Source organism: Triturus cristatus, chromosome 2_1, assembly GCF_964204655.1.
Source record: "Triturus cristatus chromosome 2_1, aTriCri1.1, whole genome shotgun sequence".
NCBI classification, from domain to species: Eukaryota; Metazoa; Chordata; class Amphibia; order Caudata; family Salamandridae; genus Triturus; species Triturus cristatus.
The window spans coordinates 380028886-380054128 of record NC_140581.1 but is presented as its reverse complement, the minus strand read 5'-3'; positions in this window follow the sequence as shown (position 1 = coordinate 380054128).

The following is a 25243-nucleotide window of genomic DNA, read 5'->3' as shown; positions in this document are numbered from 1 at the left end:
AATTTCATATTTGCATTTTATTCACAGTAATACTGAGAAGAAAAGCAGAGCATATGAGAGAACATGCCCGGACCACTGAGCACAGTATATGGGGGAGGGAGTTTATAGGGAGCTGGCTATGTTGGGCGAAAGACTCAGTCATACACAGCTGTGTGCACGTGTAAATGTGAGCGAATCCTAGTTACGATTCAACATTATTGCCCTTTAACCTCTGGCATAAGCTCATATGTGCTCACCATGGAACTTGCTATGACATCCAAGCAAATGCCTCCTTCATGCATTCTTAAAGGGTGCATGGGATTACATGTATCCTGGTTCGGCCCATGTTAGGTAGCAGCCTGCTGCTCTGTAAATAAAAGAATATATATTGTATTTTCCCTGGCGCTCCGCATCATAGAATCAGGGGTTGTCCTTCCCTTAAAGACCTCTGTGAACCACGCTTTGGATTGTCCTGTGTTACATTGAGCCCCCAAGTAGCTCAGCAACGCTGCCTTCCATGTACCCAACTTGCCTAGCAGCCACCTTGAGTGGCTGGGGTCCCTAACTGGTCCTGTAGAAACATTTACAGGGGCACGGGTTTGTCCGGATACTAGTAATCCCTCCCTGCGAAACCATTCCTCCCTTTCCACCTGAGGACACGGTTACCTCCACTCTCTTCATCAAGCAGTCACTTTAGCCCTATTCTTAGGCCTCGCCTGAGCCAGCGCGCATGCGCTGCTCTGCGAGGCTTCTAGTAAGGACTTTCAACTTGGACCACACGCACGCGTGTGTGCTTTTATTTTGCTTACACGCTACTGGCCTTTGCGTGCGTCTTTCTAAGAAAGACAGCACGCAATTGGCCAAAGGCGGGTGCATGTCCCGCCTTTTCTCTCCCCTGGCCTAGGGAGCTCAGGAGCGAGCAGCAGCGCGGCCGGGTGCCAGCTGCCAGCTGCATACCTCACATTCCTTGCAGTGCGCACACACCGTGCTTGTTTTTTTTTTATCAGGTTCGACCCCTACTTGCAAAGTACCCCTTTATTCAAAATTGGGAAGTGGAAAGAAGCAGTCATCACATAACTCTACATATTATTCTACCAGAGTCGCTGACTGGGTCTGTACCGGTTAAGGGGTGCACTGTAACCCAACACACAACCTCACTGCTTCACTTATTGATGTAAAAGTGTGCAAGAGAGTGTCTCTGTACTAGCGTAGCCATTTTAGGTTGAAGTGTGAAATCGTGCAAGGAGACCAGTGTGTGTCTGGACTCGTCACAAGTCAACAGAACTAGGCGTGCAGGGACCCCTGGCGACCCCTAACCTGTCTCTCTAGTGGTACACAGTTTCAGGGGCCCGTGCCGTGCAAGTGGTCGGGTGATGGTGAAAATATTCTAGTGCATGAAGCCCAGAGCACTTGAGGTACCCTCTCTCGCTGTTAGACTTCTTTGCCCCATTAGTCTTTGAGACTCCTAGTCTGAGAAATGGAATCACTGTGCAAAGCTCCTATCGAGATGTCGGCGCTACTTCAGCAGCACTGGCCCAGCCCCTCTGAGCTATCTGCGAGGTCTTGTCAGTTCCATCAGGTCATGGTTTGGTGACGGTTTTGGCCAGATGGACTGGGTATTTTGCTTTTTTACGTCTAAATGGTTTGCAAGCCTATTAACATATGCATGTGTACACCTCACACCAAAAAGTAGGGGAAAAAAGTAATTAATCACATTTTAGCGATGGGCGTGCGGTGCAATAGATGACGGAGGGTCACCATCGAGGCATAGACAGTGCTCCTGTCACGGGCACTGTACAGTGATAGAGTCTGCAGTGCTGTAATGAGGTTCACTGTGCAGCGCTACGCAGAGGGCTGGTTTGTGTAATCCTATGAGAAGCTTGTTCTTCGCAGCGCTGGAATGGGAGGGACTCATTTCACTGCTGCCAGAAAAGGTCACTGTACTGTACAGTAACGAGTGCAGTCATTTTTCCCAGTCTGCATTCCTGCAGTGAGGGACAATATGCAGTGCTGTAGATGAGGCCGCAGTGTGCAGTGCTCTAATGCAGTGAGGAAAGAGGTGCACAATGTTCACTTGTCGCAAGTCAACATTGTGTGGCTGCACTAATGTAGTGATTATCGCATCTGGTGCTGCGTTGTGCAGTGTTGTCACGATGGCCATTCTGTGCACCCATACAGACTTCTACCCTGTGTTATTCTTTGTGCCCCTAGTATTCCTTCTTTGAATGTGTGCTTCTCCTTGTCTGCCACTTTGCTTCAATCCCTCCCCGACCCGCCCGTTTTACAGCTAAAACTTTGTGTAAAAAAAAAACGTAAAAAAGAGTCTCTGGAAACGTACACTCACTCTGGGTTTTTTGGCTCACATGTTTCTTTTCACCTAAGTATTGCGAGGTAATACAATGCAGCTCAACATAAATGCGCGTTTGGGATTCTTCACAGTACAAATAGCTTTTACTGCTCAGGCATAAAAAACATATCTAGGTGTGTTTGCTACAAGCAGGGCTTTATGTGGGGCGGGTCTGACCGGTGCTCAGCACCGTACATCGGCCACGCCCTATTGGCTATGCCAATGCTTGTTTGGAGTATGACTGCTTATGCTGATCAGGATTTCAACAACCCTAGTGAGCGAGCAGCTCCCATCATCATCCTCCATCATCCATCAGTCAGTCTCCCCTTTCCAAACCACTGCCTTACAGTACAGTTCCTGGCACACTAGGGATCTGGTTGGGTGCTCCCTGTCCGAAGTGATGGCCACGCCCAACACTGTGCAACCAGCCAATCTACTTCACCCCATGTGTAACTCTTTAAACAACTTCTTCAAAGTACTGCAAGGAAAGCCTATTAGACTGGATGCTACTAAGAGGTTTGAGGGGCTTGGTGTCTGGTAATGGCATTGCAACAAGTGGGCTTTTATGGCATGTCCGTGTCGTTTTGTTTACCGTTTGCAGTGGAGATCTTTAGGAGTTTCGTGGTTGCTTTTATTTAATGGTAACATACTCTAGAATTCAACAAGTTCCTGTTGGAAGCAAAATAGACTTCAAAACCAACCACCCATTGGCGCCAGATTGTGCTGAAAGTCTGTTCTGCGTAATACAGTTTTATTTCATACTCAGGAGGAGTAGGAAACCACGTTATCATGTTCCTAGTAACCACGAGACACATAAATGTTAATATTTAGCCAGTGCCTCTAAGTTAAAACCAGCTATCTGTTGCTACAATGTAATTTGTGCCAATCAGGGCCCAGGTGTGCTGCTGAAAGCAGCAAAAAGAACTACCATGGTCAACCAGCTTGAAAAAAAGGAGCATGTGAACAGATGAGAGAGGTGGTGAGAGAGGAAGTAATTCCCCGGTAACTTACTGGTGATCTTCATTACTTTGACTACTGGTCCTCCTGGATGCAGTCCTGAGTCCCCCCTCCCGCTCTGGTTTGGAGGTTGACTATTACTTGTTTTACTGTTGTCTTTTTGGCGTGGTATGTTACAGGAAGTGCTTCATTAGTTCCTCCCTTTTGTGGTGCCGCCTGGGTAATGGAGGTCATCTTGGGGGAACTTTTTGGGTTTCAGCTAGGGAATTGGTTCTGCCAAAAAGAAGAAGTATCTCATGCATAAGGACTGCATCCAGGAAGACGGACAAGGAGGTTATGGGTGAGGATGAGAAAGGATCTTAAACCATGGCTATATTTGATCAATTTCTACACACTTCACCAAAGAGCGAATTCTTTTGGCCGAGAACTCACGTTGTACCAACTAGACCAATGGACATACTAAATGGCCCCTCAACATTTAGGAATAATCAGAAAAAACACAGGAGATGAAAGGAATCAGTTACAACTCCTACCTGGATCTATGCGCAATGTCACTGGTACGTTTTCCATTCAAGGAGAGGGGAAGTGTTATACTTGGGACGCTGTCTTGTTGGATTGCAAGCTGTGTTTATGGAGTAGGTGCCCTCTCTGTAAAACACTGAAAAAGTTTAAAAGCTGATGCGCTCTGCCATATTATCAACCGGGCCTCTTTCCTAGTATTTACATTAATTTGCCTACCTGCCTTTGAAGGATGATAAGTCAACACTTACAGTAACAAAATGCGATAATTACAAATCCTAGGCCACAGCCACCCAGTTGTCAGAACGGTTCCCCTCAAAACAGGACAAAGTCAGTTATACTACCTTGGGAAAAGAGGGATTGAGTACGTAGCTCATTTTGATCCCTTGTTTCTTATAGAAATAGATTAGAACTATATGACCCATACTGGTTTCAAATTTGCCAGAATTATGCTATCTGAAGATACATAGTTTAGGGCAAGTTTGTGGCAATGTTGAGAACCAAGACTAATCTGGGTGTGGTTTGACTGGTGAACCGTCAGAAGAAGTAAAGAGGGTCCAAGCTGTGCTACCTTGCTTAACATTTCCCTTTTTAGGCCTCGGCTACAGTGAGCTATGGCAGACCTATTAGGCCACATTTTTGACATCCGGTGGCGCAATGTGCCTCTGGCATATTTATAAGGCCACTTAAAGCCACATTACGTGGCCTTTCATGGCCTTATAAATATGTGCCCCTTTCACGCAGAAAACTGCGTGAAAGGGGCTTCCATGTGAGTTGGTAACACGTTCCCAGCAACATCCATGGCTTTTTGACACGGCCCCAGATGTACAAGAAATCCTAAGTCTAAGGCAGTGCCAAAAACATATGCCTCCCCAGGGGAGGCGTAAGGGAGGCACGAGGAGAAATATCTTTATTTCTCCTCGGTTTTCCTTTTTCTTGGTGTGCTGCATTCTGCCGCACACATAGAAAGAGGAAAAATCCTCGTGATTGTTTTTGTGCTTGAAGGTTTGCCTTCCTGCACAAAAATAATCATCCCATTGTGCGCCAGCACAGGGCAAAAGGCATTCCTGCCCTTTTCAATTGCCATAGGACAGCACAGCTGCCAGGCCTACTACGCTGCCCTAGGGCAAAAAAAACCATAAATGAGGCCCATTGTTTCCTATGCACAGCATATAATTAGAGAGAGATTTGGGTCAGGCTTTACTCATGATTAGATGGCTGTTATCTATCTCAGAAGCCTTCTCCTCATTCAGTGGTTTTCCCTGTTTGCGAATTTGACCCGCCCAGGAGCATTTCGGAACACCTACCTGAATAACAACTCCAGACCTCTAGAGGGAAGAGATGTACCAGGGACTAAGCTCTTATGATTTTGTAAATTAAAAAAGTAAAAAGATCTGAGACCCTGGACCAGGCCTTCTCATGCGTGGCCCCTAGACTTTAGAACATCCTGCCTGAAGACCTGAGGACCACTGACAACCTTCTACTCTTCAGAGGGAACGTGAAAACACTCCCCTAGTGAGAACTTGTCTATAAATCCTTTCTCCTGGACTGTCTCTGTTCGTCTGTAATTCCATGCTCACCACACTTCTCCTCTGTTAATCTACCTCCTTTGTTCATTAGACTTTGTTTTCTCTTGAAGTAGAGTGCTCCGCTTCCCATGTAGATAGGTCCACGATATGGAAATAGTATAGATAAATGAATAAATACATTGGATGAGACGTATCCCGCCACTGGATTCCTACACTGTATTTTGCATTTTAGATTTCCCCATGGAAGTGGTTGTACTTATTTTATCTCCGGCTCCATTGCTTTCTTTCCATCCTTCCTCCTGCACTCCCCGTTGCCTCTCTCCACCCTGCTTCCATTTTATAACTATTATTTTTATTTATTTTTAGACTTATACATTCTTCATCACCTACCCCACTCCCCAAGTCAAGCTAATATATATTTTTTAATTTGCTATTTTTGCTATGAAGGACCAGCAACAGTAAAGTGCCATGCCTCTTGCTTCCTTTTTGGCACTTCGTACACATTTTTTTAAAATGTTCTTAAATTTTAGCTTACTGTTCCAACATAGCCATCTGCCATGTTAGAACAGTAAATTAAAAATGGCCGACTGTCTCACAATACATGTGTCATGATACCAGAGTGCACATGCATCATGACACATGCATGTACATCGACGTCCATCTTGGAATGTGTTTTCTTTCGCATAAACCTATTCTAAGGCTGCAGCCATATGTGTACATGTGTCTTGGTGCGGCAGATAAAATATGGGTGTGTTCTCCAGCCCTGAGTGCCTGACTGCATGTGAAACTGATAGCCTGGCTTTTTATATTGGAGCTGACATAATTCGAATCTTGTGTGTGCAGAGGCCTAGGCTGTCCCAAACAATGAGAGGTCCAGGACCTGCCCTATGATCTAGTGGGACACACCAGCCCTTCCCTCATAGTAAGCAGTGGGCTATTGTATTTGCTCAGGGTTCATCACATGCAGTGGCAGGAGTAGCATACCATGTTTAACGACATGAAGTATGACCATACCTTAATTTCTATGTCAATGAGAGAATGGTCTTCTGGCCCCTCTTGTGTAAAGTTCTGCAGTTATGTGAGACCCAGAACATTGCGCTGGCATCCCGTGTGCATGTCCAGTATGTGGGGCGCGCTAGAAGAGTCGACGCTACTTTCACTTGCCATTACTTAACCGCCGTGAGGGGAACGGCTTCGCCAGCGGGGGAATCCTGGTTCTTTCTCTACTTTTCAATGCCGTGAGGGGAACGGCCCTGAAGAACTACCCCACCCAGCATCCCTTGCAACCGGCGCTGCGGGTGACGTCATCTGGGCGCCCCGGCACACCACAAAAGCCGCCGGGTGCCACCGCAGCGCGGGACGCGTGCGGGCAGCGCCCTGCAAAGCCCGGGCCAAGGGCGGGCCCGTCCTTGCCCGTCACTGCCCGGAGCGGACTGGGCTGGGCAACCCCCCCAACGACGCATTTCCTGCACTCGCGTTGAGGTACTGTTGTTCTCCTATCTATATGAGATTTAATGCGAGGGATACTTTTTTGAGGCTGTATACTTGGATGGTTATTTCTTATTCTTTTCGCCGTGTTCGGTTCCTCTCTAATTAACCTCGTGGCCTCTAATATGCCATCAAAAGATATTAAAGGTAGAGTGGCTAATGTACATCTCACTGGAACGATGGACCAATTTGTAACAAAGGTTAATTGTGTTATTGACCAAGAAATGATGCTCCTGGAACGCCGTGTCTCGCAGGACCTTGCGGCGGCCAGGAGGTCCTCTATGGGTCACTTCGCTAATGCGCACTCTTCTGTTCAGCAAACTTCTAATCACGTTGCTATTACTTGTTCTGATGTGGATCTTACGGCCCTGGACTTGCTACCCAGTGGGACAGTTGCTGCTGTTTCCTTGGAAGATCAGTACATGGCCTTGGACTCTTTGTTAATCTCTCCTTGTTTGTTGCCATCTGCCTCTAGCATAGTTCCAGAGTCTAGCACCAGGCAGCTGCGAGAGAGAAACCCCGGGGCAATTCCTAAAAATAAACAAGGGTGTACTTCTATTAATGCAGGGAAGGGCAGGATTAGTAAAAGAAAGCTAAAACCAGTAAGCCACACCAGAAACCCTAAAATACCTCCCGCTGCCCTTGAGCAGCCTTCATTGGCGGTATTGGCAGATAAAGTTCCTTCCCCAGTCCATTTATTACCCACTAGAATGGTGTGCCAGGATGTCATTGGGGGGACAAGTGAAGTGGTTGAGGGAAGGGCTTCTGACCTAGTGAATATACATGATATATACGATGCAATTAGGCTTCTCCTTCGTCCAGTGGAGGATAGAATACACAAGATTGAACAACATCTACTTAGGATTGAACGTGGTCTTGGGGAACTGACTGATTCTTCAAATAACATTCATCAATCTGGGGCTCTGAAACCATCGATTTGTATCAGAGCAGAAAAAGTCCCGGTGGCCCCCCATGTCCAGACAGCAGTATCCTCTCAACACCAGGCATTAACTGTAATTAATGAGCCTATATTAGTTCCCGATTACAGGAAATCCACCCAGCACAGTACAATTCAGCCAAAAGAGGATGCCAGGATATCTACACCTAGGACACCAAGTGGGGCAAATATTCCTAACCTGCCACCTGAAACATCCCCATTTGTGGTAATTTTAACAGGGGTCCCCGAACTGGGCAAAAACAAAGTTGAGTCCCCCACAACCTTGAGGAACAGGGTGGTGCATTGGCTTAACAAAAACAGACCATTGCCAACGCACAAAACCTGTAAAATACTCATGGTTAGGAGGGTCCCATGGGTAGGCCACTTGGCAAAGAACATAAGGGGGGACTGTATCTTAATTAACTTCGATGATCCCAAAATTGTCGAGTACATCTGTAACTGGAGATATCCTAGCCCAGGAGTATCCATCAGAGCCCTTCCCCTGACTTACTTTTATCCCCCTGGTCCCTTCACGGATGCGTGGACGCTTGTTCACCGGAATAGGAGGGGCTTACCGCAAGGGGGCTGGCCTATACCCCCACTGCCATTAGATGCTATCTTTATGGAAAATTGATACAGCAGCCTAGAGGCTGTTGACTGACTGCAGGGTAATGGAGGTACACTAAGCAGCTCCCCGTCCCCCTCAGGTTGCTGTACACCAGAAGCTATTATATCTCCAGAATACCCGGGTTTGGAATCATCCACTTTGGCAATTCCACCTCAGAGGCCCATTATTAGCACTGATTACCATCAAGACCATCCCCTAAGTTCTTTAATTCCCCGGGAAAATTTTTCTAGTCATCTTAAGCTTGTTTCTTGGAACGTGGCAGGTCTACGCAGCAAGCTCTCTCTTCCAGACTGGAATGATTTTATCGAGGAATATGATATATGTATGTTCCAGGAAACCTGGAGCCTCGAGCCATTGTACAAGCCGGGGTTTTGTTGTTATTTTGTACCAGCTACCTCAATTGGCCGCGGTCGCCCCTCTGGCAGACTCATGGTATGGGTTAGGGCAGAACTTAATCTTAGGACTACCCTTAATAGCTGCTCTACACCAGATATAATGAGACTTACCATCAAATGTACCTAGAGCGACTATATATGGGAATTCTTTAATGTTTATGCCCGAGGAACCCAAGGGGGCACCAAATCTTCTACTATTACAGCCCTTTCAGATATGCTTTCTACTTGTCCCTCTGGCTCCCTTCTTTTCGTCGCCGGCGATTTTAACTGTTCATTTGAACCGCTTGCTATAGACGATATTTTGGGAACACATGATGAGGACACTAGATAGGGTATCCCCTCACTATCCCTCACCCCTGTAAAAAAGTGGTCCCCGGTTGTAATTCAAATAAATGCTCTAGCGCTAGAATTCGGGCTAAGAGCAGCTAATGGGCGTACAATCTCTGACCCAGCGGGCGCAAATACTTTCAATAGGGTCTCTTGCCAAAGTAGAATTGATTACATACTGGTCGACAGGAGGGGATGGAAACTTGTTGTTGATATGATTGTGATACCATCAATTAACAGTGACCATAACCCTTTGTCCCTCAGTATGCGGGAGATGTGGCACAGGCAAGAGCAATCCCCCTCATCTGGAATGCAAATGACAACCAAGGCACTCCTGCCCTCCAATTGCAATAGGTTCCTCAAATGGCCTAAATTCATTCTGTGTAACTCAAAATTAGCTACCCTGGAGAAAATCCTTGTTGACCAGACTTCCAGGCTCTCCATTGCATCTAGGGACGCGGCTGGCTTTACTGCTGCAGTCAAAGTCTTTGAGGAAACTATGGATTCGATTGGTATTCTGTTTCTTTACCATAGGAAAAAATGCAAACCAAGTGTCAAGGCAGAAAACAAGTGGTTCAATAAGGACTGCAGACTGAAAAAAAATAGCCTGGTCCTCGCTATCAAATCTAACAATCCGGGCGAGGTCAGGCAAGCAAGGCTACAATATAGACAGGCCCTCGCATCTGCCAAGAGGGACTGGGAAGAGCAGCGTTGGGACTGTTTAAAATCTGCAAGCCATTCAAAAAATGGAGAGCTTTTTTGGTCCATAGTAAGAAGATCCACCAATCACGATCAGGACCAAATTCCCAACCATATCACGGATAGGGAATGGTTTGACCATTTTAGGAATCTATATGTAGGGGTGGAGTATACGGGGGACCCTTGCACCTGAACGGGGATCATAGCCACATATCCAGATCAGCTTTTATTTTCCAGGATTGAGAAGAAAGAGGTTGAGATTGCCATTAATAAAATTGTATCTGCAAAGGCCCCGGGACCAGATGGTATCCCGGGTGACCTATACAAAGCCAACATTGATGGATGGGCTGCGTATTTTGAGCTTTTCATTAATGCTCTGTTGGAAGGCTCACCGGTGCCCGAATCATGGAAGGGAGCTGAAGTAATCCCTATCTTCAAGAAGGGCTCTAGGGGGGACCCAGCGAACTACCGCCCAATTAGTCTCATAAATACCGGACAGAAATTGGTTGGTAGGGTCCTCCTGGAGAAGATCCACTCTTGGGTGGACGAAAATGGCATTATGACAAAGTTCCAGGCAGGCTTCAGGGCCTGCACAAGTACAATTGATCAGGCCTTTAGGCTAGTGCTTCTTTACTGGAAGGTGGTCACTATTGGTAAGGGCGCCCTTTACCTGGCGTTTATCGATCTTAAGACCGCCTTTGATCTGGTTCCCCGCGATCGCTTGTGGCTGATCTTGGAGGAGATGGGGATTCCACCATATATCCTGAACCTTCTTATTCGGATGCATGAAGATAACTTTGCTCGCATCAGATGGGGGTCTCAGGAGCAAACAACTGATAAAATCCCGGTGAATAGAGGGGTTCGCCAAGGTTGTGTGCTGGCACCCACACTCTTCACTTTGTTTGTGAACGGCGTAGTCTCTTTCCTGCTTGTAGCTGATACCGATGTCCCCACCCTGGCAGGCGACAAAGTTCCCGCCCTTCTTTTCGCGGATGATACGCTTCTAATATCAAAAACACCAGCAGGACTGCAGAAGCTTTTAGATCGCTTCACTCTGTTTTGTGAGTTGAGAGGCCTTGTCATCAACACCTCCAAAACCAAACTCCTCTATTTTAACCCAACTAGATCCTTCAGATCCACCCTGACTTTGGATGGGAAACCACTTGAGCGTGTCAAGGAGTTCGATTATCTGGGGATCAGAATCTCTGACAGACTCAAGTGGCAGCCTCATATTGATAAAATGGTGTTAAACCATAGACGGGTAATTGGAGCCCTGGGAAAGGAATTTCGCGCCTCCACTACCAAACCCATTGCCCCAGCCTTGGATATATACGCTGCAAAGGCGGTAGGTAGTGCTCTCTATGGCGCAGAATTATGGGGCTTTTGTTGTGTTGATGCCCTTGTGACTAATGAAAATAGGTTTTTTAGGGATCTCGTTTCGCTCCCAAGGGGAACCCCGACGAAACCATTATTGAGCGATCTTGGTAGGCGCTCTATTAGAGATTTAGTCACTCTTCGCCCCTTGCTATACTGGGCACGGTTGTGGCGTACCCCTGAGCTCTCCAACTACGCCGATGGCCTAAGAGAGGTCATGAATTTACGAGGAGCCCACAAAATCGGGTGGCTTACGAATATTAAGAAGCTCTTAGTCGCAACAGGCCTCACATCTGATTGGGACTTGGGGGCATCATTATCCAAGGAGGAAACCAAAAGAGCTTTTTGGGCATGGGTCGATGCTTTGGAGTCAAGAGACCCCAATCCTGGCAGACTGACAGAGGAATTCCGTCAGCATAAGCTTATGCCCTTTTTGGAACCCTATCTAGATTTCATTACGAAACCCAAGGACAGATCACTCTTTATCCAGTTTAGGTTTGGGACTCTTCCCCTTCGCGACAGTACCAGCAAGTGGAATCCCCCGCATAAGGCTCCCTTGGATTGCCCAACTTGCCCGGGTGCTACTGAGAATATTTCCCACTTCTTCTTTGCTTGTCCAGCATATGTGAAACCCAGAATGAAATGGCTCAGGCCCGTTTGTTTGCAGTTGGGAACAAGGGACTATCTTACTGCTCTGAAAATCCTCAAAACGGATGCAAATACCACTATAGTCTGCGGGGTGGCTAAATTTTTAGGCTGGGCATGGCTCATTAGGCAGAGGCTAATTAGTTCCAGTTGATTATTTTTTTTAATTCTCAAAGCTGTCAAAGTTTAATACATTTTTAAATATTTATTGTATGCAAAGAAAAAAGACTCCTTTATAATATGTTTTTAAATTGTAATTTTATGAATTGTGTTTTATGTACTTTTGTGCTTTTATGATATTTTATGTCGAAATAAAGCTTTGATTGATTGATTTTACTGTAAGTCTGTGATGCATGTATGGTAGTAGGACTCTTGGTTGTGTGTGTCTGAGCACTGGAGTCAGTGCACTCCATTTGGAATGCTCCTCATATAGCATGGCACAAGATGGAGGGTGAGAACAACTTACCAAGACAATAGAAGTCTAGTGCATACATTCCTGTTGCTGGATGGTGGAGATCAAGATGCAGAAATGAGGAGGATGAAGGCAGTGTTACCTGGAGATATTCCATGAAGACTTTGTTGGTAAGGGGCTGCTGAATAATTCTTCCTCAGCACTGCCATTTTATAGATGGTAGGGGTGAGGGGTGGGACGTCAGTTGCTGTGGATTAAAGTAAGGAAGTTTCTAAGCCCGTCTGCCCTTTTATCTGTCCCTGATAACTGATTTCAGCAAGGCTGATGACAGCCAGGCGCAGAGATCTCGCATTTCATTGTGCCCATATTTTGGATAATCCTGCTTGGAGCCAGTGCCAGTGCCAGTGCCAGTGCCAGTGCTGTGAGAAGCATCACCTTACAACAATGCTGTATTTTGAAAGCAGACTGAGAAGGACAATTGAAAGAAAACCACCCTAGACTGGCTCTGATATTTCTGAATATGGAACCACCTCCATGGTATGGAAAATATGTATACAAGTGGGATCCAAACCACCCACTTTGTTTCAGGTCCAAGTTTTTCTTGACTTTAGAAGCGTGTGTTTCACAGAGCGCTAGAATAGCTGCTGTAACCAGCGCTGGTGTCTGCCTGACATCCAGTCTCCTAGAGGTGTTCAGATATCACCTGACGTCACAATTTTCTTCCATAGGAGCTGAGGATCTTTCTGAAGAAACCTGTCTCCTTGCTGATAAAGGGAAAGAGTGCCTGGCCCTGCAGGAGAGAGACTGTCCAGGAAGGAGAGGCCTTCCATGTTCCCAGCGTGATAAGTACCCAAAGAAGGCTGACAAACGTAAAAGACAAGACCTATCCAGGAAAGGCCGGTGCTGAGATGGGTACCCCTGATCTCTCTGCACAGTGTTTGAGAAGTGGCAACTAAAAGTATAGAAAAGGGTGCCAACCTGAGTCAACCAGCAGCTTGCCACAGGCCGATTGACTGGTGCTGCAATTGCTGCTGCCACTAAACAAAAGAGGGCCCGTGAATATTTAATTATGGGGAGAGGAGGGCAGGGGAAATCACTAAACAATAACAACAAACCTCCCCCTATTCAATAATTAATAGGTGATACATCCAAAGATAATTGAAAACATCATTGTCCCACAGAAAATATTTTCATCTTTATTTTATCAAAATAGTTTTAAGGAAAGGTTATATCTATGTATATTCAATTTCAACAATTCCTGTGATTTCTCTACATAAAGATCACAAGAACAGCCCCATCAAAACATAATGCACAATAGATACAAAAATAACAGCCTCAAAATACACAGACACAACATGCATACCAAACATACTCAAATAAAGAAAAAAAGAAAAAATACATCTAATGAACAATAATGACAAAAATCACAATTACAGTCTTTTCACAAATGTCAAGCTGAAAATAGCAGACAAGAACTGTCTTTTCAAAGTTGTCAAACTAAGAATAGCTGACAAGAAGCGCTGACGCGCGTTTCGGAGTGAACATAAAGACCAACAGTTCCTTCGTCTTGTCTATTGTGCATTATGTTTTGATGTGGCTGTTCTTGTGATCTTTATGTAGAGAAATTATAGGAATTGTTGAAATTGAATATACATAGATATAACCTTTCCTTAAAACTATTTTGATAAAATAAATTAAGATGAAAATATTTTCTGTGGGACAATGATGTTTTCAATTATCTTTCAGTTCAAAAAAGATTTTATTGATAAGAAATAAAGAATGTCACAACATATTACAACATAATACATATATGTAAAACAAGAGAAAATCTACATCGTTATGAATGAATCAGGTTGATTAGAAAATTAAAAGTAATAAAACATCAAAAACAATAATACAGAATATCTGAAACATAAGTGCATTAGGAACAGTTGGGGTTAATTAAGGGGGTTTTGAGACTTGCTGCTGAGATGGAGGTAATTGAAAAGAACGACTAGCACATGCATCTAAATAAGTGGTAATGGGAGACCGCAAATCCAGACTTTTGGATCTCAAATGGAGAGGGTACACAAAGGAAGTGTCTAACCTATGATTATGGCACACAGCATACCACCATGCCCTATAAGAAAGTTTCGAGAAGTCTTTCCAGTTTGCTGTGATTTGCTAAAATGCAACTGCTAACAACAAATCACCAATTTTAACTTTAAGCGTTGTATTCTCCCAACAAGATGACAAGCTACCTAAGAAAACATGAGTAAAGGCAAAAGAAAGAGCAGTGCCGAAAATCAAATTAATTTGAGACCAAACTCGCTTCCAAAAAGTATGTACAGTAGGACAAGAAAATAACATGTGGAATAAATCAGCCTTTGGTGAGGAGCAAGTCAACAGGTTTCAGGCACAGTGGTGTAATTCCTGCTCAGAGCGTACGGTGATAGCAAAAGTCTATTATATACAAAAAACAAAGTTTGTGTTGTATTTGCAGCTCTGGAAGATTTGCGAATTTTAATCCATAAATTGTTCCATAAGGACACTGGCCAAGACAGCGCAAAATCATGTTCCCAAGCCTCTTCAGTTTTGGATTTCGGTCGAACCGTGTCAGTATTGTGTAAAAAATGATATAATGTGGACGCCTTTGGTGATGTTGCTAATAGGGATCGTAACTGTGAGGAAGGATCTGGAGGAACAGGAACAGCAGGGTTTGCTAATAATCGGGCGCGCGCGCCTAAGACAGTATTTCTAAGTATAAGGCATTTGTGGATGAATGAAGCAGGTAAATTAAATGAATGGCTAAGTGAGGAGAAGGATAAAAAGTCTGAGTGGGAAAAAAGCTGATAAATCCATAGTAAGCCTCTCTGGTGCCAGAATTTCCAGTAAAATGGTTTATTTCGAATGAGCAGGCCTGTGTTGTGCCAAATTGTGGAATTGAGAAAGGAATCGCTGGTGTTTTGAGGAGAAAGGGATAAAGGCATTAAAAGCTTAGATGTCAGTTTGATAACGGGGGTAGACAATGTTTGGGGTTTGCGTGAGAAGGAGAGATATTCACTGAAAGAAAAGGGAGACAGGAAAAGACGTTCCACCGTGGTCCATAAGGGGCAATCATCATGAGGATCCCGTAACCACAGCGAAGCTTGACGGAGAAGGAACGCTTTTTGGTATGCTGGAAATTCAGGAAAATTGACTCCGCCCTCAAATTTGGGGCGAATGAATCTGTGTATAGATATCCGAGGTTTCTTATTGGCCCAGAGGAAAGAGGAAAGAGTAGAATTAATTCTCCTGAAGAATTTTTGCGGGATAGGAACTGGGATATTAGAAATAGTGTATATGATAATGGGTGATAACATCATTTTAATGGTATACAGGCGTCCCCACCATGATAAATAAAGGGGATGCCATTTGGTGGTTAGATCCGAAATCTTTTGCGCACATTTATTCATGCACAATGAGACAGTATCTGAAATTGAGGACGTGACAAGTAAACCCAAATATTTAATGTGATTAGGAGTCCAAGTAAAATTGGAAGCACTAAAATCAGGTTTAAACGTGAACTTTGTTAAGGGTAGAATTTCACATTTATCATTATTCAATTTATACCCCGAAATATCAGAGTAAGCCTGTACTTCCGCCAAGAAGGTAGGCAGTGAGTCAGTTGGACGGGACATAAAGCGCAGGATATCATCTGCAGATGCTGCAAGTTTAATGTGAGAATGGAGCGTCTGGAAGCCATGCAAGTTAGGGTTCTGTCGTAATTTTAATAAAAATGGTTCCAGGGCTAGGTTAAAAAGGAAAGGGGAAAGGGGGCATCCTTGACGAACCCCTCTTCCTAGATCAAAAAAATGAGATATCAACCCGTTGGTACAAACCGCTGCCTTAGGTTTAGAGTAAAGGAGAGAAATTAGGGATATAAAGTTGGGGCCAAAGCCAAACCAATGGAGAGCGTAAAAAAGATACGTCCATTCAACTCTGTCGAACACCTTTTCAGCGTCTAACGCTATTGCTGCCAGGGAGTCCTTAAAACGCGAGGATTTTGACAAAACGTCAAACAAGAGTTGCGTATTATCTGTTATGTTGCGACCTTTAACAAATCCAGATTGCTCAATCCCCAACAAGTCTGGCAAAAAAGAATCCAAACGTAAGGCTAGTGCTTTAGAAAAAATCTTGTAATCAATGTTCACCAAGGAAATGGGCCTATAATTCTTACAGTGTTTAGGGTCCTTACCTTCTTTGGGAATGAGGCATATATGAGCATCTGAGAAAGAGCCTGCAGAATGCCCCAAAACACTGAAAGATAGTAGTAATGAATGTAATTTTGGTAAAAGGAGTTTAGGAAAATGTGAATAAAATTCAACTGTAAACCCATCCGGTCCAGGCGCTTTATCACGTTTAAGGATGTGAAGGGCGTTTGATAACTCGAGCTGTGTCAGATCAGATTCTAATGGAGGTAAGTCTAGAGTGGTGTTCGTAGGCCTTTGAATGCTGGAGAAAAAGTGTGACAAAGCCAAGTCAGAGGGTTGAGTTTCGGAGGCATACAATGTTTTGTAAAAAAGAGAAAATTCATGTAAAATATCATCATCCTTGAATTTCAAATCTAATTGTGCGTCAAAAATGGACTCAATATTCAATTTATTATGCTTAATTTTCAAGTAATTAGCTAAAGTTTTCCCAGCCTTATTTTTACCACTATAAAATTTGGCATTGGATTTTAATAGATATAAGGAGGCATCCTCTATGGATTTTTTATTATATTGCAATTTGGCGTTAACAAGAGCAACTAAGCTGTCGTTTGTATTTGGGGTATAATAAGAGTGCTCCAGTCGCTTAATATCTTGGAGGAGATCTCTAGTCTGTTTGCGGGCAATCTTATGCTTTTTTGCAATTAAATTAATTATAAAGTCTCAAGCTGAGGCTTTAAAGGCATCCCAGACTGTAGATAGAGCTATGGATTCGGTTTGATTTATCATAAAAAATTCGTCAAAAAAGGTGGTGAAGGAGGCTGTAAATTTCGGGTCTAAGAGCAGGGAATTATTAAAACGCTACCTTCTGGGTCCAATAATTTTGGGTAAAATGTCGATACCAATAGAGACCGGGGAATGATCTGAAATCAAAATAGGGCCGATCTCTGCGTGGGTGAGAGTTTGTGAAATATTATGAGATACGAAAATATAATCAATTCTTGATTGGGAATGGTGAAGTGGAGAGTAAAAAGTAAACTCTTTGGTAGTTGGATTGCATAATCGCCAAGCATCAAAAAGCTTATGTTGATTAACGGTATGAACAAAAGATTTATGAGGGTTATTGGGCACAAAGGGAATCTTAGAGTTCCTGTCAATAAATGGGTCAAATACCTGATTACAATCGCCTGCCAAGATAAAATTATCATCTATGCTGTGAGATATTTGCTTAGCAAGTGCAGGCCAAAAGGAAGGATCTCCGCAAGTAGGGGCATAAACATTCAGAAGTGAGACTGGAACACCCTTCAAAGACAGCTTGACATTTAACCACCGGCCATTGGCATCCGACTCTTGAGACAGAAGTGAGAGTGAGAGGGATTTATGACAGAGTATCACTACGCCATTGCGTTTGCCATCACCTGGAGAAAAGAAAACCTCTCCTACCCAACCCTTCTTTAACTTTAATGACTCAGCTTCAGAGAGGTGGGTTTCTTGGAGAAATGCAATATCCACGTTTAATTTAGCAAGGTAAGTCAAAACCCGTTGTCTCTTAATGGGAGAATTCAAACCCCATACATTCGGGGTTATAAATTTTAATGAAATTGATTAATAAAAACGACTAAACCTAAAATCATAAGATAAGAACCCAATTCAAACAACGAAGAGAAATGTAACAAACGAGAGAAAAAATTGAAAAACATATGACTCGCCTTCAGGATAAAAAGATTATGTAAACCGTAGAGCAAGAATCAAGAAAGACATTGTAAATAAAATAATGGGCAAGAAACACCAACAGCACAGAAAGCGAAAGTTGTGACCGAGAAAGAGGAATATAGAAGAATAATAAGAAATAAGCATGCAAAGACAAATTTGGGAGGGACGTAAAAAAAAGGAAAGAGGAAAGAAATATAAAGAATACCTGAAAAGCAGATAAATACAAGTTGGGAGACATATGAAAAAGATACAGGGAATGCAATACACAGAACAAAAAACAAAACAAAAAACATACCTACAAAAGGGAAATGTGACGGAGGGGGAGGTGAGGCCACGTGGACAGACGGAACATCCGGGGAGAGACACACGGAAAGCCAAGGAGAAACCACGCCATGATGAAAAAAGGAGATCTGCGGAAACAAAAAAGAACAGTTAAAGCATAAGAATAACAAGACACATATATACGCCCTAAAAGCAACTCTAACCAATAACTTATGTAAGCCACCAAGCAACTATGTCAGTGAAGACAATCTACGCAAAGCAATCTACGTAAAGCAGAAATACCTTATGCATGAACCTAGAAAATGAAGCAAAACATTGAAAAGTAGCAAAATGTTAAGTTATGAATGACGAAGAAGAAGCAGTAGAATCCATGTTATTCGGACCGCAGGAGTTGATGAAACTCTGAAGTCTCGTCGGATCTTCATATGTGGTCGTTCTGTTATTATAGGTGACCTTGAAGAGACATGGATGAAAGAGTCCATAGCGAGCTCCCATGGATCGAAGGTCAGATCTCATACTTAGGAAGGCTTTGCGTCTGTTGGCCGTAACTTTTGCATAGTCTTGGGCAAAGAAGAGAGTTGAGCCAGACCATGTAATTTTTGGAATGGATTTGGCCGCTGACAAAACTTTTAGCAAGTCTGTATACTCCAAAAAATATAGAATTACTCCTCTGGGTCGTTGCGAAGGTGAAGAATTGGAAGGGGCACGACCCAGTCTATGTGCACGTTGGATATTAAGTGCAGTGCCGTCAGGTAAGTGAAGTAGCTTAGGAAGGAAGGACTTAAAAAAAGTGAGAGCGTCCGATCCCTCAAGTCCTTCCCCCAGGCCGTAAATGCGACGGTTATTTCTTCGGTTACGATTTTCAAGGTCTTCGACTTGGCGCTGGAGCATCGAAACTTGGGAATGAAGATGTGAAACACTAGCACATGACTCCTTAAGTGAGGTAACACTTTGCTCAACCACCGAGACTCTAGTGTCCATCTTAGACCAATTCTCCGTAAGGACTTGAAGTTTTGCATTAGTGTCTTCCATAAAAGGTCGAAGCGCTCTAATTTCCTCCAACAAGAGCTCCAAGGAAACTGGCGAGGCAGACTTAGGAGGGGAAGGAGGATCTTTTTCAAACGTTTCGTGACGGACTTCCCAGAAGCTACAGAATTGGGATCCATGTTGGGCTCCGCAGATTGTGGCAAAAGCAGTAGAGAATCTTCGAATTTAGAAAATTCAGTAAAAAGCTTTGAGTTCTTAATAAAAGTGTGCTGCACTGTTGAAGAGGTATGGTTCTGCCCATCAAACAGACCAACACAGGAGATAATTATGGAGCTGTAGAAGAAGAATGACTGGAACCACTGTATATTCAGCGAACAGACAATGAACAGATAAGTAGAGCTGGAACCATGAGGAGAGCAGAGCTCAGTTAGGTCGGAGCCACAATTGGGAACAAACTGCAGGCAAACCAGAAGCGCGGCGGCAATTGTAATGATTCTCCCAAATCCTCACCTGAAAATGGCTGCCAGGAAAGTCCCTTCACAATGAAGGAAAATACACGTGGAAAATAAGGCAACCAAGTTCATGCGACAAAGGCAGGCGACAAATGGTGAAAAAATGAGTAAAAAAACATTGCTTGCTAAGATAGCACACTTTGGCAAGCTATTGCTGACAGGAACACCAAACGCAGCAAAAAATGAAAATGGCGGCTGTTATGAAGCGCCGCTCCATGAATACATAATGCGTGAGAAAAGCTCATTTCAGTGAGCGTTCGCAGACACCTTCAAATTCATTGTGGGCAGCGTACCTTCCGACGACGCTGGAAACGAAAAGCAGCGCGCCCGGTGGCAGGAGACGCGGTAAGACCGAGGCGGATCCGGGAGCCTCACACGGAAGCCGCCATACTCCGTTGGCGTCAAGCCACGCCCCCCCTTTTCAATTATCTTTGGATGTTTCACCTATTAATTATTGAATAGGGGGAGGTTTGTTGTTATTGTTTAGCAATTGCTGCTGCCAACAGGGAGACTGAGGCACAAATGAAGTAGGAAGCCCCAAACTGGGCTGCTGTGATGCCTGAAGATACATTGGCTTATGCGCCACAACTACTGCCAGCTGAAGTGCCGGTTCGCACATAACCGAGGAGTGCCACCCTGGGTGCCTGCCAGAGTTAGGTCCTCAGAAATCTTCCTGCATGCAGCAGCCACTTTTGGTGAACAGACCCAGAGGAGTCCACTGCATAAGTGCAGTGACTTAACAAAACTTGAGGAGGCCCCCTGCAGAGGACACTGAGGGCCCCCCACTGGCCCCTCACCTGGCACTTTTGCTGAGGGGGCACCCTAAAGCTCAGACCCCCCCACACCACAGGGGCTGCGTGGGCTGATGTTATGCCACACACCTGTGTGGGAGCACACCCTAACCCTCCTCAGAGCATGGATGGCAGCTGAGCGATGAAAGATTACTGCAGGACCTATTTGCGCCTTGCGGGGAGAAAGACTGATACATGTGTGGGTGGAGCCATCATGAGACATTGAACTGAGATTCCTCCTGGATTTATGAGAACTTTGAGCAATCTGCAACTGAGCCTCCTTCTGGTATATACCCTATAATAGTGGGCATGGTAAATATTGGGTCCTGATCTCAGTGGGAGGGAAGTGAGGGTGTGTTCTACAGCCTGATTTTTAACACACATCACAATAGCCTTGTATAGTGGATTGACTATATTTTGTAGTATTCAGTTTTGCTGTGAAATGAAAAGTACTTTCTTTTTCCAAAAGAAAAGCACTAGGCTGACCATTGTCTTATTGTGTTTGTTGTTTAGTTGTTGACTTCTGAGCTCTTTCTCCTCCCACACTACTCGCCTTGAGAAGCATGTGACTGTTCGCCCTCACTACCCTGAGTCAAGTGCAGAAAGAATTTCACTTGGCCCCAATGGGACCGGCCCCAGGACACCAGTGGCAAATAAACGCAACCACCACCTTCGGGGCCCAATTACCCATGTATACTCTGTAGCCCTCCTGCGGGGTCTGACTTATGAGCTGATTGTTGAAAAGGATTGGAAAGGAAAATGACTTGGCCTTTTGGAGATAAGAACTAAAGGCTTTCTTTGGTAGGTTGTTTTTTTAGCAACGATTAGCTGAGAAAATCACACAAAAGAGTGCAAATGAGGCACACAGAACATGAAAAATGAGCACATTAACAAGTAAAGTGAATTCACCAAATCAAACAATCCCAAAAGTGCGCTGGCGCGCTTTAGCCTGCTTTAACAAAACTCACAACCATGCACCGTTGTTTAAAGGTGTGCGTGTAATGTCAAGCACCGCTTTTGTACTGGAAGAAGAAAACTTTCAATACAAAATATTACGCTTAGATGTAGTTTATCACTTTTCCCACTGTCTAAGGGGCATATTATCAAGAAACAGAGTTCAAATTATCGCCGCTTTAGCGGCAGAAACAACATGGGCTTCTATGGGAAATCTCTGTGGCATATTATCAAGCCCATTATCGCCGCTTTAGCGGCAGTTTTCTGCCGCTAAGGCCGCGATAATTTTAACTCCATGCTTGATAATATGCCCCTAAGTGTGCTGTAACGACATGCAAAGCTTGAGAAGTTTGGAGAAAAGATACATTTTCCCAAACATTATGCCTTCCTCAAGGAAGCATTATTCAAAGTCCTGTCTATCTTTTTAATATATAAGGCTTTGCGTTGAAATGCCCCTTGATACAAAGTAGCACAAAACAAAGTAGCACAAATCAGGATTTGCACTGGAAAGCAAATCCTAAAACAATAGTTTCACTAATGTTAGCAAATCTCCCCCTAGCATTCCAGATGTATCATGGCCTGGGCTGGATGGGCAACTGAATCAGCCCTGGCAAAACTATTCAAACCAGCCCCTCCCACACCCACATGCGGAGGTCACAAGGAAGGAGGCTATGGGGCTTTCAGGGTAGGATCATGGCAGTCCGTCCTTCTGTTAAAGCAGCCCCTCTCTTCCCCCCCAGCCTGCAGCACAACCGAAAAATGCGAGAGTTTCAGCGCTCACGAGTGCGGCCATGATCCAGGGAAACCAATGGTGCTGCTGGTTTTTATAATTTTATGTATAAGTAGAATGTGAGTACGCCGTGAAAATGTACACTTTGTTGGCATTTACAGTATTCTAAGATGCCTCGTATCATTTTTAAATGTTTGTATATTCACAGTTTTGCACCTTGCCTTAAAGCTGCGTAATAGTGGCATCGGTGTTAAATGAAAAATAATACCTTCCAAAAATGCAGACATTCTATTCAGTGCCACTTGCTAGGAACCTTGGCACAAACAGAAGATATATAAAGTAACGCATGCCAAGTGCCAACGAGTTCCTGGCATAAGCACAGACAAGTGCACAGTTCAAACAAGCAGAACTGCTGCCGAGCCCAATCTTTCAACAGAGAATCACCTGACAACATCTGATCGCTCTAAAAAATGCCTTCACGGCAGCTGCCACTGTACTTTTCAAACTGCTCCTGCCTGAAAGAAAAAAAGCAAACATATTTTGGCTGGATCTGAAGCCTCCCGACCCCGTTGATCTTCAAAGTGTACGGGCACCACCCACAGTGAATCCCTCTGTGGTGACTGACTGCAGCCTGTAACCGCTCTTCCGCATCCCAGCACGCGCTGCGTGGCCCAGGCTCTCCTGCGGCGCGAGGCCACATTCCATGCTCCACCCCGCGCGTTTCTTGTTCTGAGGTTCGGGCGTACCGTTACTGGAAGCGGATTTTAACAACGTAGGAGACAAACGCTTCTGCTTTGACTGCCCCGAACTGAGTGCTAAATTGTTATTGAAAAAATAACCAGCTACTGGGTTTACTTTTTAAAAGAAATAATGCTCTTGAGTACTTTTCCACACTCTAAAATATTGAAATATTTCCTGTTTCTCCTAACTGTCTATAAATATACCTATTTGCCATTTGTAAAAGAATGCTCTAAAATGTATAATTTGATCCAGGCTTTAATTGGGATGAAAAAACTGGGGTGAGGGGGGTCTCTGAAAGGGGTGAGACCGATGTAAATTAGGGCGTGGCTTAAAGCACCTAATCTAAACATCTATGCTTAGAGTAGTGTGACGATTTGTCTTTTTCTGTTTCTGTCAACGCATCAACATATATAACACAACAAGTAACATTACACCTACAACAAGCCACGAATAAAGGCTTTGTCAATGGTTATTAGTTGTATTTGATAAACAAGCAACAACTGCGGCTTCGCTGTATATAATATCAAAATCCTTCAGTTCTGAAATGATGAGACTACGAAAGAACTTTAACGAGTCTCTTTTAAAAAAAACATATTTTTATTAAGGTTGGAATCATACAGCAATCGAAGTTATTCAACATACCATCAGATACTCATAAGGTTGTATTCAAAATATTGTTCTTGACAGTAGCATACACTGGCGCCCCATTACATTTCTTCCACATTAGCGCTTCCCTCCAAGTCCTTTTCTTTGTAGTGAAGGAGAGTTACACATACATTCCCTATGAGCATTCCAATTTCCCCACGTTCGATCCCAGGTCAACCCCTGTTTATGAGAACCGTTCAGCCAGCACGCACCAGTCCATATCTTGCTTCCATTTTTCAACTGATGGTGCCTCTGCCCCCCACCTACGGGCAATATTTCGATTTGCTGTTACCTTCCCCAGGGTAACCCATGTTTGTTCCGTGCGGGTCAAGTCCGTTGCCTCCCATATGTTGAGGAGACATAGCCTCGGCTATAGAGACAGTTCCTTCCCACTTACCTGTTGTAGCTGTGACGTTACCCCTCCCAGTACTGTTGGATTATCGGGCAGGGCGACTGTCTGCACTGTCGGGCCTGTCAGATGCTGGTCGTGCGGATTGGTGTATAGGGAGGTTTTATAACCCCCTGGGCCCATGATCCATCTATCCATCCAGTATGCTGGGTCGTCATGTGCAGCCGAGGCCCGTCCAGGTTAGAGCGGTGGGGCGGTGAGGCCACGTGGGAGGTATTTATTTAATTTTCCCTTGTCATTGTCCGTCAAAATACACCCCGCATGGCCCCATCGCCCCACCACTCTTACCTGGATGGGCCACGGCTGATCATCTGGACGATGTACCCAATGAATTATGATCATTAGCTGGGCCGCCTAATAGTATGCTCTCATCTAGGGCAGTGATATTCCACCATCATACCATCCCCCGGATCAGCTTGTGAACTGCTGTCTGCGGTGGCCGGCCATCCAATAGTAATGCCCTAATTCCCCTTCTATCACATTGAAATAAGTCTCTGAGACCTTGTATGGTGAATTTTGTAGGGTATAGAGGAACCTGGGTAGTGCCATCGTTTTGAAGAGGCCGCTCGGCCAAGCAGAGACAGAGGCAGGGACCTCCAGTGGCGCACGTCACTTTGCAAACATGTGATCAGACCCATGAGGTTGTGTGCATAGAAAAGATCAGTGTCAGCCATTACAGATATCCCTAGATATTGTAAGCCCTCTGTCACTACTATTGCTCCGCAATTAGGGGGCAGGGTTGAGGGGAGGCACTCAGTAAGTATATTGTTGATTTTGACCAGTTTATGTAGTATCCTGAATATTTCCCACAGTTGGTGCAAATTTGGAGTATTCTATTGATTGACGCCCGTGGTGATGCAGCGCAAACAAGAACGTCATCTGCATATAGGGAATTTTTGTCTTCCCATCCCTCCATCCATTTCAGACTGCGTATCAATAGGGCTCCACGTATCCAGACTGCCAAGGGCCCCAGGACAATGGCAAACAAAATGGGCGACAGGGGGCATCCTTGCCTCGTTTCGCGATGGAGAGCAAACATCTGAGATATATGCCCATTCACCACTACCTGTGCCA